Genomic DNA, 14,918 nt, shown 5'->3' on the forward strand with positions numbered 1-14,918 from the left:
TGTCTACAACTTTATCAATCAGCGACATCAAAGAGAGGCACGGTAAAACATGAGGTGCCTTTTTCCCTTTTAAACGCATAGTTTGCATTAGCGGTGGCAATCAAAGGACTAAACCCACAAATCACATCAGGAAATATCCAGGGGATGAAGTAGAGGCTGTAGAGACAGAGGCAGCTGGATGCTGTTGGCAGACGTTCAGCTACACTGTGAGTGGGTTGTCGCTCCTACACAGTAAACTACAACATTGCCTTCAAAAAGAACTCCTCAGAACGCTCAGACAAGAGGAGTTCCCTTCACTATCAGAGAGCAGAGCCCCCTTGGTTAAACGATAAAGAATAACGATTCAAATAGAACTCATTTCGATCATTGCAACCCTTATTAGTAAAGAAGAGGATAGAGACTAATAGATACTAGATAAACATGGCAAAGAGGCGTGTGCAATCGATCAAGAAAGCGCAGCTGCTTACAAGTGTTGTCCCACGTGGCCAAATATGGTACGGTCCTTTATCCAGGACACAAACTCCAAAAAGGTTATGAGATGCAGTGTAGTGTAGTGATGACCTTCAGGGAATCAGGGATGTGTGGTGACTCAGTTTGAGCAGGTTTGTGTACAGTACAGTAGTTGATAAAAAATCTGGTGATACAGGCAACTTTAAAGGTCCATGTGCCCTGGAGTGGGAACGGTTCCATGCAGGGAACTGCATAAGAAGGTGAGGTGTGACCCTCTCCATTATACAAACAATTCAATTGACATTAAGATTAAACATAGTTTGTTGTTTCGGTCTAAACAGACCCTCACCAGACAATGCTCTGAAGGGAACTCTGTCCATCTCTGTTGAGATCTCTTGATGTAATCAGTGATCACTCACTCAAAACTGACAAATATTCCTCTCAACAAAATAAGTCTACCCTTAAAGACCAGCTGCAGCTGAGCTGGTGAAATAGTTTGTATATCAGCCATTAGCCTGTGACGATGATGTTGGGTTGCCATGATTGACCTTTACAACTGGCACACACTCAAACACACACACACACACACACACACACACACACACACACACACACACACACACACACACACACACACACACACACACACACACACACACACACACACACACACACACACACACACACACACAGGGATTGGCACATTTGCTGGAACGAAACACAAAACTGAGCTCTCCCTCCCACTCCTAATGAGTCTTGTGACATTGGTGTCCAGATAGCAGGCTGAGGCTCCATTCAAATACTTGCGTTGGAGTTTCCCTTAGCGTCACCATCAACTCTAAACTAATACAAATAGATGAAGCTATGTGTGTACTCCCTGTTCCAACCACATCCCATCAACCGAGAAGGCGTCGGCACTGTTCCTCCTTTTAAGGAAGCACACCGACACAGGAGGCGATGTTAGTTGATGGTAGTTGTGTCGTAGTAGCTAGCGTAGCTGGGAATGAACAGGAGCAGAATACAGAAGCCACGGTTTACCCTAGCAAATACCTGCTTGCTGCTGCTCTCCAGAGACAAGGGCTGTGTCCCAAATGGCACTCTATTCCCCCCATAGACCGCTGGTCAAAACGAATGCACTATGTAGGCAATAGGGGGACATTTGGGACACGGCCCAGCTAGCCAGAGACAAGATGGGATCCAGGAACAACTTTTATTTCCGTGATGATCAAAGAATCAGTTTTCCATAATGCTAATAGCCATTGTGTGTCTACACGCTGAAGGAGAGGAAAGAAGGTAGAGTAAATAAAAGAAAGTACGCCTAATTAGGTAATAAGTAATGGATGACATATCTGACTGTGCAAATGAAACATCTACAGTATCTACGACGTCCTCTTCTGCATTTATCCTGTATCTATTTCTGTATCCCTATCCATCACATAATCTGTTCTGAGTCTTACTGTGATGTCACCCAAGGGGGAAGCGAGAAATCATAGAATGCGGAGCTTCTTTTCATGCCAGCACATTCAGTTGATTCTAGTATCCTAGTGATTTAGCCATGTCTGCTAATAGACATCTGTCTGGGACATGGTGGCCTTTCTATGTCTCTAACATAGCATAACTAGAAAGGACAGTTATTCTATTTATATGTGGTATAAGTGCATGGTAAAATGATGGCTGATGAATGACATCATTTTCCAGCTAGGCCCATATACCAGCTAATTCTAGGGCTACAATACCTCCTTTGCCAATTGGCCTGGACCCTTTATTGTCGACACGGAACCCCGCCGATCCATCACGACTGGACTGCCGACGTGATTGCCCGATGTGGTCTCAACAGGCTATTCTGTAACAATGACGCCGAATAACCATTGGCCCGTTAGCTTTTCTGATCGCTGTGTCCCCTGCTCGCCTAGCGTAGTAGTGACTACCGAACGGCACCCTGACTCACCTATTGCTTCTCTTTTGACCCTATGATCACTCGGCTACACAGCTAATGCCCCCTGGACTGTTTCAATAACACGGTACCTAATTTTGTTTACCTGTCAGCCCCAGCCTTGAACTCAGGTCCTGTATGTACCTAACTGACCCGCTCTTCCCATTCATCACCATTTACCCGTTGTTGTCTTAGCTCTTCTGATCAACACCTGTGATTGCTTTATGCCTCTCTCTAATGTCAATATGCTTTGTCTACTGCTGTCTTGACTAGTTCTTTTGTTTTATTTCACTGTAGAGCCCTCAGTCCCGCTCAAAATACCTTAGATAGCTCTTTTGTCCCACCCCACGCACATGGAGAGACCTCACCTGGCTTAACTGGTGCCTCCAGAGACAAAACCTCTCTCATCGTCACTCAACGCATAGGTTTACCTCCACTGTACTCACATCCTACCATATTCTCTGTACATTATGCCCTGAATCTATTCTACCACGCCCAGAAATCTGCCCCTTATTCTCTGTCGCCAACGCACTAGACGACCAGTTCTTATAGCCTTTAGCCGTACCCTTATCCTACTCCTCCTCTGTTCCTCTGGTGATGTAGAGGTTAACCCAGGCCCTGCAGCCCCCAGTTCCACTCCTATTCCCCAGGCACTATCATTTGTTGACTTCTGTAACTGTAAAAGCCTTGGTTTCCTACATGTTAACATCAGAAGCCTCCTCCCTAAGTTTGTTTTATTCACTGCTTTAGCATACTCCACCAACCCTGATGTCCTAGCCGTGTCTAAATCCTGGCTTAAGAAGGCCACCAAAAATCCCTAACAACAACATTTTCTGCCAAGATAGAACTGCCAAAGGGGGTGGAGTTGCAATCTACTGCAGAGATAACCTGCAGAGTTCTGTCATGCTATCCAGGTCTGTGCCCAAACAGTTTGAGCTTCTACTTTTAAAAATCCACCTTTCCAGAAATAAGTCTCTCACTGTTGCCGCTTGTTATAGACCCCCCTCAGCCCCCAGCTGTGCCCTGGACACCATATGTGAATTAATTACCCCCCATTTATCTTCAGAGTTTGTACTGTTGGGTGACCTAAACTGGGATATGCTTAACACCCCGGCTGTCCTACAATCTAAGCAAGATACCCTCAATCTCACACAAATTATCAAGGAACCTACCAGGTACAACCCTAAATCCGTAAACATGGGCACCCTCATGGATATCATCCTGACCAACTTTCCCTCTAAATACACCTCTGCTGTCTTCAACCAAGTTCTCAGCGATCACTGCCTCATTGCCTGCGTCCGCAATGGGTCAGCGGTCAAACGACCACCCCTCATCACTGTCAAACGCTCCCTAAAACTTTTCAGCGAGCAGGTCTTTCTAATCGACCTGGCCCGGGTATCCTGGAAGGATATTGACCTCATTCTATCAGTAGAGGATGCCTGGTTATTCTTTAAAAGTGCTTTCCTCACCATCTTAAATAAGCATGCCCCATTTAAAAAATGTAGAACTAAGTACAGATATAGCCCTTGGTTCACTCCAGACTTGACTGCCCTTGACTAGCACAAAAACATCCTGTGGCATTCTGCATTAGCAGTAGCCCCCGAATAGCCACCGCGATATCCAACTTTTCAGGGAAGTTAGGAACCAATATACACAGGCAGTTAGGAAAGAAAAGGCTAGCTTTTTAAAACATAAATTTGCATCCTGTAGCACAAACTCCAAAAAGTTCTGGGACACTGTAAAGTACAATGGAGAATAAGAGCACCTCCTCCCAGCTGCCCACTGCACTGAGGCTAGGAAACAATGTCACCACCGATAAATCTAGGATATTCGAGAATTTCAATACGCATTTCTCTACGGCTGGCCATGCTTTCCACCTGGCTACCCCTACCCCGGTCAACAGCTCTGCACCCCCCACAGCAACTTGCCCAAGCCTCCCCCATTTCTCCTTCACCCAAATCCAGATAGCTGATGTTCTGAAACAGCTGCAAAATCTGGACCCCTACAAATCAGCTGGGCTAGACAATCTGGACCCTCTCTTTCGAAAATTATCCGCCCCAATTGTTGCAACCCCTATTACTAGCCTGTTCAACCTCTCTTTCGTATCGTCTGAGATCCCTAAAGATTGGAAAGCTGCTGCGATCATCCCCCTCTTCAAAGGGGAGACACTCTAGACCCAAACTGTTACAGACCTATATCTATCCTACCCTGCCTCCCTAAAGTCTTCAAAAGCAAAGTTTACAAACATATCACCAACCATTTCGAATCACACCGTACCTTCTCCGCTATGTAATCTGGTTGCCGAGCTGGTCATGGGTGCACCTCAGCCACGCTCCAGGTCCTAAACGATATCATAACCGCCATCGATAAAAGACAATACTGTGCAGCCGTCTTCATCGACCTGGCCAAGGCTTTCGATCTTGCTGCTGGTGATTCTCTGATCCACCTCTACGCAGACGACACCATTCTGTATACTTCTGGCCCTTCTTTGGACACTGTGTTAACAAACCTCCAGACGAGCTTCAATGCCATACAACACTCCTTCCATGGCCTCCAAGTGCTCTTAAATGCAAGTAAAACTAAATGCATGCTCTTCAACCGATCGCTGCCCGCACCCACCCGCCCGTCTAGCATCACTACTCTGGACGGTTCTGACTTAGAATATGTGGACAACTACAAATACCTAGGTGTCTCGTTAGACTGTAAACTCTCCTTCCAGACTCACATTAAACATCTCCAATCCAAAATTAAATCTAGAATGGGCTTCCTATTTCACAACAAAGCATCCTTCACTCATGCTGCCAAACATACCCTCGTAAAACTGACTATCCTACCAATCCTTGACTTCGGCGATGTCATTTACAAAATAGCCTCCAACACTCTACTCAGCAAACTGGATGCAGTCTATCACAGTGCCATCCGTTTTGTCACCAAAGCCCCATATACTACCCACCACTGCGACCTGTATGCTCTCGTTGGCTGGCCCTCGCTTCATATTCGTCGCCAAACCCACTGGCTCCAGGTCATCTATAAGTCTTTGCGAGGTAAAGCCCCGCTTTATCACAGCACACCTACCCATAGCACGTGCTTCAACAGGTATATTTCACTGGTCATCCCCAAAGCCAACTCCTCTTTTGGCTGCCTTTCCTTCCAGTTCTCTGCTGCCAATGACTGGAATGAATTGCAAAAATCACTGAAGCTGGTGTCTTATATCTCCCTCACTAACTTTAAGCATCAGCTGTCAGAGCAGCTTACCGATCACCGATCATTGCACCTGTACACAGCCCATCTGTAAATAGCCCACCCAACTACCTCATCCCCATATTGTTATTTATTTTTTTGCTCCTTTGCACCCCAGTATCTCCACTTGCACATTCATCTTCTGCACATCTATCACTCCAGTGTTAATGCTAAATTATAATTATTTCGCCACTATGGCCTATTTATTGCCTTGTCTCCCTAATCTTACTACATTTGCACACACTGTATATAGATTTATCTATTGTGTTATTGACTGTGTGTTTGTTTATCCGATGTGTAACTCTGTTGTTTGTGTCGCACTGCTTTGCTTTATCTCGGCCAGGTCGCAGTTGTAAATGAGAACTTGTCCTCAACTGGCCTACCTGGTTAAATAAAGGTGAAAGAAAAAAAAGAAAAAAAGAAATGCCACTCACTCTAACCTCCCTAAGATTAGACTACCCCCCCTGTAATTTTCCCCTGTGCATAACCATTTCCTTTCCCATTCAATGTCACATCTATGCCATTGCTTAATAGAATTATAGACAACTTTCTATTCTACTGGCAGCCCACCACAGCCCACCACTGTTCTCTGACAGGTTAATTCACCAGACATGATCAGACATCACATTACTGTTTATAGATGTTGTCATTATATAGTCGTCAATAGTTGACTATGTGGCTAAAAAATAGTTCCAGACAATCTGAAACCACTATATTTTCATTCATGCTTTAAATAGTAAAAGGTCACCAATGTTTTTTGTTTAACATTCACCAATGTTTATTTAACAAGGAAAGTCAGTTAACAAATTCTTATTTACAATGACGGCCTACCCCAGCCAAACCCTGACCCAGACCCAGACGACGCTGGGCCAATTGTGCGCCGCCATATGGGACTCCCAATCACAGCTGGTTGTGGTACAGCCTGGAATCGAACCAGCGTCTGTAATGACACCTCTAGCACTGAGATGCAGTGCCTTAGACCGCTGCGCCACTCGGGAGCCCAATGAATTTAGCATACTGTACATTATGTGTGTTATAGGACAGCATTCTTATTACTTTTCTAAAGATGATAATATTGTAGCGATCCTCGCTATATAAGCCATGTTACAATTCCCACCGAGTGGGTTAAGCCTATTGGTGCGATGTGTAAGGTGTTTGCCTTTCACGCCAGCGACCTGGGTTCACTTCCCTGCTCTGCTGTTTGCTACAACTGGTGTCAGAAGTGGGATGGCGGCTATTAGGCCATCGGGAACACATGGCCCAAACATGTGAGGGGGCTGAGTAGTCGAAGCACGGGGACGTGCCTTCCCGTTCGGAGAGGGAAGTGTAGTGACGCTCGCTATATGAGACACGTTACAGTTCCCAACAAGTGGGTTAAAGGATTTTGGCAATGATGCCATTTATCTACTTCCCCAGAGTCAGATGAACTCTTGGATACCATTTTTTATGTATGAAGGAAGTTAGAGGTAGTTTCGTGAACCCGTGCTAACTAGCATTTGCGCAATGACTAGAAGTCTATGGTATCTACTAGCATGTTATCAGTTACCATAGACTTCAGGTGCTTGTGTTAAAGCTAGTAAAAATGGTATCCACGAGTTCATCTGACTCTGGAGAATTAGATCAAGGGTTTCATTGCCAAAATCCAGAGTATCCCCTATTGGCGCGATGTGTCGGGTGTTTGCCTTTCACATCAGCTTTCACACCCTACCACGCCAGCTGCTAGAATATCATAAACTTAATTTGTGCAAAAGGGATTTACAGATTTTGACAGAGGAAACATGATACTATTGGCAATATACAATGTTGCTCTCTATACATGACTCAGGTCTGGAGTTTTAATTGAATGCTGTGTTTGTATGCATGCTCAACTTGACTTTACTTGACTTAACGCTTAACTTGAATGCACTTTTTCCCATAAAACAACGGGATGGATCTTAATTTCTCTGGTTGTCGAGAAACAGTAATAAGCAGACAACTGTTTCAATCAACATCATGTGTACAGCTTTCCGTACGGAAGGAGGGTGCCAGCATCTCATCCTTACCTAAACATGTAATGCAATTCACATTTCTAAGCTGCCTTTATGGCAGTGAGACAATGAGACAGCGGGTAGCAGGTAACCCAGAGGTTAAGGTCGCCGATTCAAATCACAGAGAGGGTTCTAAAGATGATAATATTGTAGCGAAAGGTGAAAAACTCTGCTGTTCTGCTCTTGAGCAAGGCAGTTAACCCCCAACAACAACGGCCCCCCGGGCCCCGATGATGTCAATTAAGGCAGCCCCCCTGCACCTCTGTTATTCAGAGTGGTTGGGTTAAACACGGAAGACGTATTTCGGGTTTAATGCATTCAGTTCCGCAACTTACTAGGTATCCCCCTTTCCCAACACTGGTGCACTCTGAAGAGAGAGGCTTCAGAGTTTCACTGAGGTGAAACACACTCGCATGATAACCTTAACTGAGACCTGAAGTCTTGGTTTAGCTGCTGGAGCAACTGCCTTGGCTTTAGCTCGGCGGTTTTACACAGCCTTACGGCACACAGGAGACAAGCGTTTTAGCACTGTGACACAGGTTTGAATGCTAAGACACAAAAACACAGACCTAGACACACGTGTATCAGGAAGAGACAGCCTTGTGCTCTTTTTTTCTCTCCAATGAGATTCACAAATCCCTTTCTCACAGCGTAACTAGAAAAGTGGATGATCTTCTATAGGAGAGATGGTTGTAGCCAGAAGCCATTCCTGGTCCCCAGGAGACAAGCTCATTGTTCATCAGGAGACGATGGCTCAACGGCTCACACACATCCACAATGAGGCTCTGGCTTTGGTCTCCATAACCACTACCATCTAAGGAATAGGAGCCTGGCTTGGCGTGTACTCTGCGGCACACAGCTTTTCCACTGCAGGACGTCTGCTTAATGTATGACAAACAGAGTGTTAAGTCAAATTATAGTATTCACTGCCTGGGTCAGGGTAGAGAGAGCGTGCACACACACACACACACACACACACACACACACACACACACACACACACACACACACACACACACACACACACACACACACACACACACACACACACACACACACACACACACTGGCCTGGGTAAAGCAGATGCGAGAACTTCTAATCCACAAGGAGAGGGGAAAAAATACACTACATGCACACTCTTGACATTCTCTCAACCAGCTTCATGAAGTAGTCACCTGGAAAGCATTTCAATTAACATGAGTGCCTTGTTAAAAGTTAATTTGTGGAATTTATTTCCTTCTTAATGCATTTGAGCCAATCATGGAGGGGTGGTATACAGAAGATAGCCCTATTTGGTAAAATACCAAGTCCATACTGTATTATGACAAGAACAGTTCAAATAAGCAAAGATAAACGACAGTCCATTATTACTTTAAGACATGAAAGTCAGTCAATCCAGAAAATTTCAAGAACTTTGAACGTTTCTTCAAGTGCAGTCGCAAAAACCAACAAGCGCTATGATGAAACTGGCTCTCATGAGGACCGCCACAGGAAAGGAAGACCCAGAGTTACCTCAGCTGCAGAGGATAAGTTCATTAGAGTTACCAGCCTCAAAAATTGCAGCCCAAATAAATGCTTCACAGAGTTCAAGTAACAGACACATCTCAACATCAACTGTTCAGATGAGACTGCTTGAATCAGGCCTTCATGGTTGAATTGCTGCAAAGAAACCACTACTAAAGGACACCAATAATAAGAAGAGACTTGCTTGGGCCAAGAAACATGAGCAATAGATATTAGACCGGTGGAAATCTGTCCTTTGGTCTGATGTGTCCAAATTTGAGATTTTTGGTTCCAACCGCCGTGTCTTTGTGAGACGGATGAACGGATGTGTATGTGAACGGATGATCTCTGCATGTGTGGTTCCCACCGTGAAGCATGGAAGAGGAGATGTGATGGTGTGGGGGGTGCTTTGCTGGTGACACTGTCTGTGATCTATTTAGAATTCAAGGCACACTTAACCAGCATGGCTACCACGGCATTCTGCGGCGATACGCCATCCCATCTGGTTTGTGCTTAGTGGGACTATAATTTTTTTTCAACAGGACAATGACCCAACACACCTCCAGGCTGTGTAAGGGCTATTTGACCAAGAAGGAGAGTGATGGAGTGTCTCATCAGATGACATGGCCTCAACAATCACCCCAACCTCAACCCAATTGAGGTGGTTTGGGATGAGTTGGACCGCAGAGTGAAGGAAAAGCAGCTAACAAGTGCTCAGCATATGTGGGAACTCCTTCAAGACTGTTGGAAAAGCATTCCAGGTGAAGCTGGTTGAGAGAATGCCAAGAGTGTGCAAAGCTGTCATCAAGGCAGAGGGTGGCTACTTTGAAGAATCACATTTTTGGGGGGTTACTACCTGATTCCATATGTGGTATTTCATAGTGTTGATGTCTTCACAATTATTCTACAATGTAGTAAATAGTACAAATAAAGAAAAACCCTTGAATGAGTAGGTGTATCCAAACTTTTGACTGGTACTGTATGGTGTAATTCCTAGGAATTTTTGATTTTATGTTACTGGCTGGCGAAACATCTGCAAGCTAGGCTACTTAAGGCATACTTGCACAGACGTAAATCAACAAAATCCATGGGTTTCAGCTTACTCTTACTTCATGATTGAGGAATGCTCGAATTAACCATTTCTTTATTTTCACCATCCCGTTTTGTTCTGCAGGTCACATATTTCCAATGGGCTCCACTTGGTGTTGTGTGTGTGCGCGCGAATGTGTGCCTGTGTGCACGTGCATGTGACTATAGCTGGGGTGATAAATGCAGAGAGTGGCCTTCAATTACACGCCTTTAAAGCCCAAGAAAATACTTCAAACAAGTTGAGACTGTCTGTGGCTGCTTTCATATCACCAGACTGGCTTCATGCTCATCATCATGTCTGGAATAAGAGTTTTTACTAACCAAGCTTCAAAAACAAGGTGTCTGAGGCATGTGATCTAGTTTAACAGTTGAGACCATGGCGCTGTTACAAGGCTAAAATAGCCTAAGGCCTGGAATCAATCAGTAGCGCCGAAGATCAGCATATAGCGTGATTTAAATTTAAAGGCAACGTTTCCGCGTTCGCGGAGACTGCATTCACGGTAAACGCTGCATATGTCGACTCAGTTGAAAATGACTTTTACATTTCAACCGCGCTACAATGCAGATCTTCGGCACTACTGTTTGAATCCAGCCCTAAGTCTTTCTTCCCTTCGAAGGGAATGCAGAATGCAGTTAGCATCTTTGGTAAATGGATGTTGTAAAATATGTACATGTATTCTTTCTCTAATTATATTCAGATTGAATAAGGGACAAATAAATCTTGAGAATCTAAAGAATATGAAAATAAACGTTTCTTCATTGTTTCTTAACTTGCTACCAAAAACTCTGCTCCACTATTTATATCATTTCCAAGGCATCGTATCATTATTAAGCATTATTTAGTAATAACAATCAATATAGCGGTGTCAAACCTTCTCTGGCTGCCACTACTCTTGCTAAAAAAAAATGTATCTGTCTCATCTAATAAAACGATTCTGAGGTAAGTTGATTTAATATTTAGTATTTTATAAAAAGGTATATAAATATTATCTAATTATGTCAGATCTTTAAATGTTTTATATTACAGTGCCTTCAGAAAGTATTGACACCCCTTGACTTATTCCACTTTTTGTTGTGTTACAGCCTGAATTTAAAATTGCAAAAAAATTCCGTAAAAAGTCACATGAGTTGCATGTGTTTAACATGATTTTTGAATGACTAACTCATCTCTGTAGCACACACATACAATTATCTGTAAGGTCTCTCAGTCGAGCAGTGAATTTCAAACACAGATTCAACCACAAAGACCAGGGAGGTTTTCCAATGCCTCGCAAAGAAGGACACCTATTGGTGGATAGGTAAAAACTTGAATATCCCTTTGAGCATGGTGAAGTTATTTATTACTCTTGGGGTGGTGTATACACCCAGTTAGTACAAGGATACAGGCGTCCTTCCTAACTCAGTTGCCAGAGAGGAAGGAAACTGCTCAGGATTTCACCCGAGGCCAATGGTAACTTTAAAACAGTTACAGAGTTTAATGGCTGTGATAGGTGTGGTTAATTTCTGTATTATAATCATGATAAAAAAAGTTAATAGTAGAATTATGGGATAATTACACTGGATGTTAATATAAATGTACATTCTGCCAATCTTGTTAAATTTAGGTTATTTTTACTTTGAGTGATAGGCCCAATTTGAATCACTGAGCAATGTCATTCTAAATTTTGGTTGGATAATTAATTGGGTTTTTGATTATGACTTGGAAACGGAATGATTTTTAAAACTGAATGATTGATTTGAGATTAGTATGTTAATAACTATATGAGTGAAGCAATTCATGTATTAGGGATTGATTGTTTTGATTGTTGTTGTGTACTAAAGATGTTGACACTATTCTCAGCATACCATGGTGAATGGAGAGGGTGAACTCTGATCCGGATAGAGAAAACTGAGGATGGATCAACAACATTGTAGTTACTCCACAATACTAACCTAGATGACAGAGTGAAAAGAAGGAAGCATGAACAGAATCAAAATATTCCAAACATGCATACTGTTTGCAATAAGGCACTAAAGTACAACTGCCAAAAATGTGGCCAAATTTTTACTTTATATCCCGATTACAAAGTGTTATGTTTGGGGCAAAACGTAACTGAGTACCCCTCTTCATACTTTCAAGCATGGTGGTGGCTGCATCATGTTATGGGTATGCTTGTCATTGGCAAGGACTAGGGAGTTTTTTAGGATAAAAAGAAACAGTCCATTATTTCTAAGAATAGAACTAAGCAGAGGCAAAATCCTAAAGGAAAACCTGGTTCAGTCTGCTTTCCAACAGACACTGGGAGACAAATTCACCTTTCATCAGGACAATAACCTAAACAAATATACACTGGAGTTGCTTACCAAGACGACACTGAATGTTCCCGAGTGGCCTAGTTACAGTTTTGACTTAAATTGTCTTGAACATCTATGGCAAGACTCGGAAATGGCTTTCTAGCAATGATCAATAACCAATTTGACAGAGCTTGAAGAATTAAAAAATAATAATAATGTGCAAATATTGTACCATCCAGACTGTTATCGCTGCAAAAGGTGATTTTAACATGGGGTGTGAATACTCATGTAAATTAGATATTTATGTATTCCATTTTCAATAAATTAGAAAAAATATCAACAACAAAAATATATTTAATTGATTTTGAATTCAGGCTGTGGAATTTTTTTTGGAATAAGTCAACGGGTATGAATAGTTTCTGAAGGCCCTGTATACCATTAGGGGAGCCTAAAGAGAAATAATCCACTTGCTTAGATAAAAAAAAAAAATGTAATCCGTTTTTAATTAATAAAGCAGTCAAATTTAAGGTGAGTGTGTTGGGGCCTCTCATTTTTCTTCATAGTTTATTTGATATCTACTTTTTTTCTTATATTTATTTTTACCAAACCTTGCTTTTTTTTCGCAGCAATTGGAAATTGTTCTTAAGGGGTACTACCCAACGTTACCCTACTGAGTCAATAAACTAGTAGAACTGTGTTGCAATTATCCATTTAAAGAACATACAGCAAACATGGCAAACATTTTATGTGAAATCGTTTCATTTCATACTATGAGGAATAACGTATTATTCTTGAACTATACCCGCAGCCTATCCTGCAATAAGCCTCGAATTTCTTTGGAAAATGGGATGCGCACAAAATCGTGGCAACTGATGCTCCGCGGTGAGTTGTGGCACATGTCCTCGCGTGTGAAATTAATACATGTAAAGTTTATATTTAATTCAAACGTACCTGTCCTGCAGAAAGCCAAGTTCAGTTGTTTCTTTATGTTCGATGTCAGAAGCTTCGGAGAGAGTTGAAACAATTGAGCTTTTATCCATTGGCTATGGTGCAGTTTTGGCTCCTCCCGTCTCGCTCACATTTCTAAAATGTTTAGGCTACATTGGCTATTTCTCTCTCTACCTGTAGTCATCTATGTGTATCGGAGGCAGTTGGCTTTTCCTAATCATGAAACGCTCAGGATAAAAGCAATAATAAAGAGTTGTAATGTATTTTTCTTCTAAAAAAGGTAACTATTGCTTTCTAATATGATGAAGCATCCTTATATATGTTTCAGTCATTTAGCAGGTGCTTTTATCCAGAGCAATTCATATATTTATTTTATTTAACCAGGCAAGTCAGTTAAGAACAAATTCTTATTTACAATGACGGCCAGGGAACAGTGGGTTAACTTCCTTGCTCAAGGGAACATCCACAGATTGTTTTACTTAGTCGGCTCTAGGATTCGAACCAGCGACCTTTCTGTTACTGTTCTAACGCTCTTATTAACCGTTAGCCGACCACCTTATCTCCACAATTATACTTCACCAAAAAATGACAAATCATGTTTTTGAAGAAATAAATAGAAATCAATATTGAAAGACTTTGGCTGTTCTCTCAACAAATACTTCGAAATAATGTGACGAAACTTGGCACTGTGCCATTAGTCTTGGGGCTGGCCATATAGCAGCTTTGGTATGTGACAGATGTGAAATGTACAAAAATGTGGCAGGGCAAAGAGAACAAGGGAGGGGACCATGATGTAGTCCAGGTGGGAATGTTGTCTGATTCATACTTTAGAAACAGATAGGCAGACTATAGGTGGGAGACCATCCTTAAGAGCTAATACCTAATTCAAAGGGTATTGGGGAAACCATTACTGCTTTCAATAAAGCTGTAGGCTAATAATTACATAGTTAATTACTAACCATACTGGCAGCTATTGGATGCAGCTATTTCAGGTCAGAATATACAAAGACCAATAACTAATGTAATTGTCAGAAAATGTACCAACAAATAAATATACCGTGTAGCTTACTTATACTGTGCTTGCAAACTGGCAATATAATCCATTTAAAAGGAGTTTTATTAAGTGAGATGGGAAGTCAATGCAGTAATCTAAAAAGAATCTGAACCACGCCGAAATGTATGAGTAAATAAAAGAGACTATAAAAGTCCTTTCCAACAGCTGACATCTCTCTCTCCTGCCAGAACACAGAGCTACAGTAGCCTCCCACCAAACAAGGACATGTTACTACTCCAACAGTCAACAGCTCATTGAAACTCCTCTGTCCACCTAAATAAAAGAGCAATCGTGTTCAAAGGATACAGTATATGTACAAAAATATGTGGAACCTGTTCAAATGAGTGGATTCGGCTCTTTCAGCCACAGCTGTTGCTGACAGGTGTATAAAGTTGAGCT

The 14,918-nt window shown here is 42.4% G+C and overlaps 1 protein-coding gene across 1 annotated transcript in view; it reads right to left on the bottom strand.

Annotated features, from left to right (window-relative positions):
• Positions 1–13,558, bottom strand: part of LOC120054172 (non-muscle caldesmon-like) — a 56,928-nt gene extending 43,370 nt beyond the window's left edge. Inside the window, exon 1 of the mRNA XM_039001612.1 lies at positions 13,469–13,558. The gene's annotated coding sequence lies outside the window, so the exon portion shown is untranslated. The remainder of the gene's footprint in view (positions 1–13,468) is intronic.
• Between the last annotated feature and the right edge of the window lie 1,360 nt (positions 13,559–14,918).

This window comes from Salvelinus namaycush, chromosome 9, assembly GCF_016432855.1.
Source record: "Salvelinus namaycush isolate Seneca chromosome 9, SaNama_1.0, whole genome shotgun sequence".
Taxonomy (NCBI): Eukaryota; Metazoa; Chordata; class Actinopteri; order Salmoniformes; family Salmonidae; genus Salvelinus; species Salvelinus namaycush.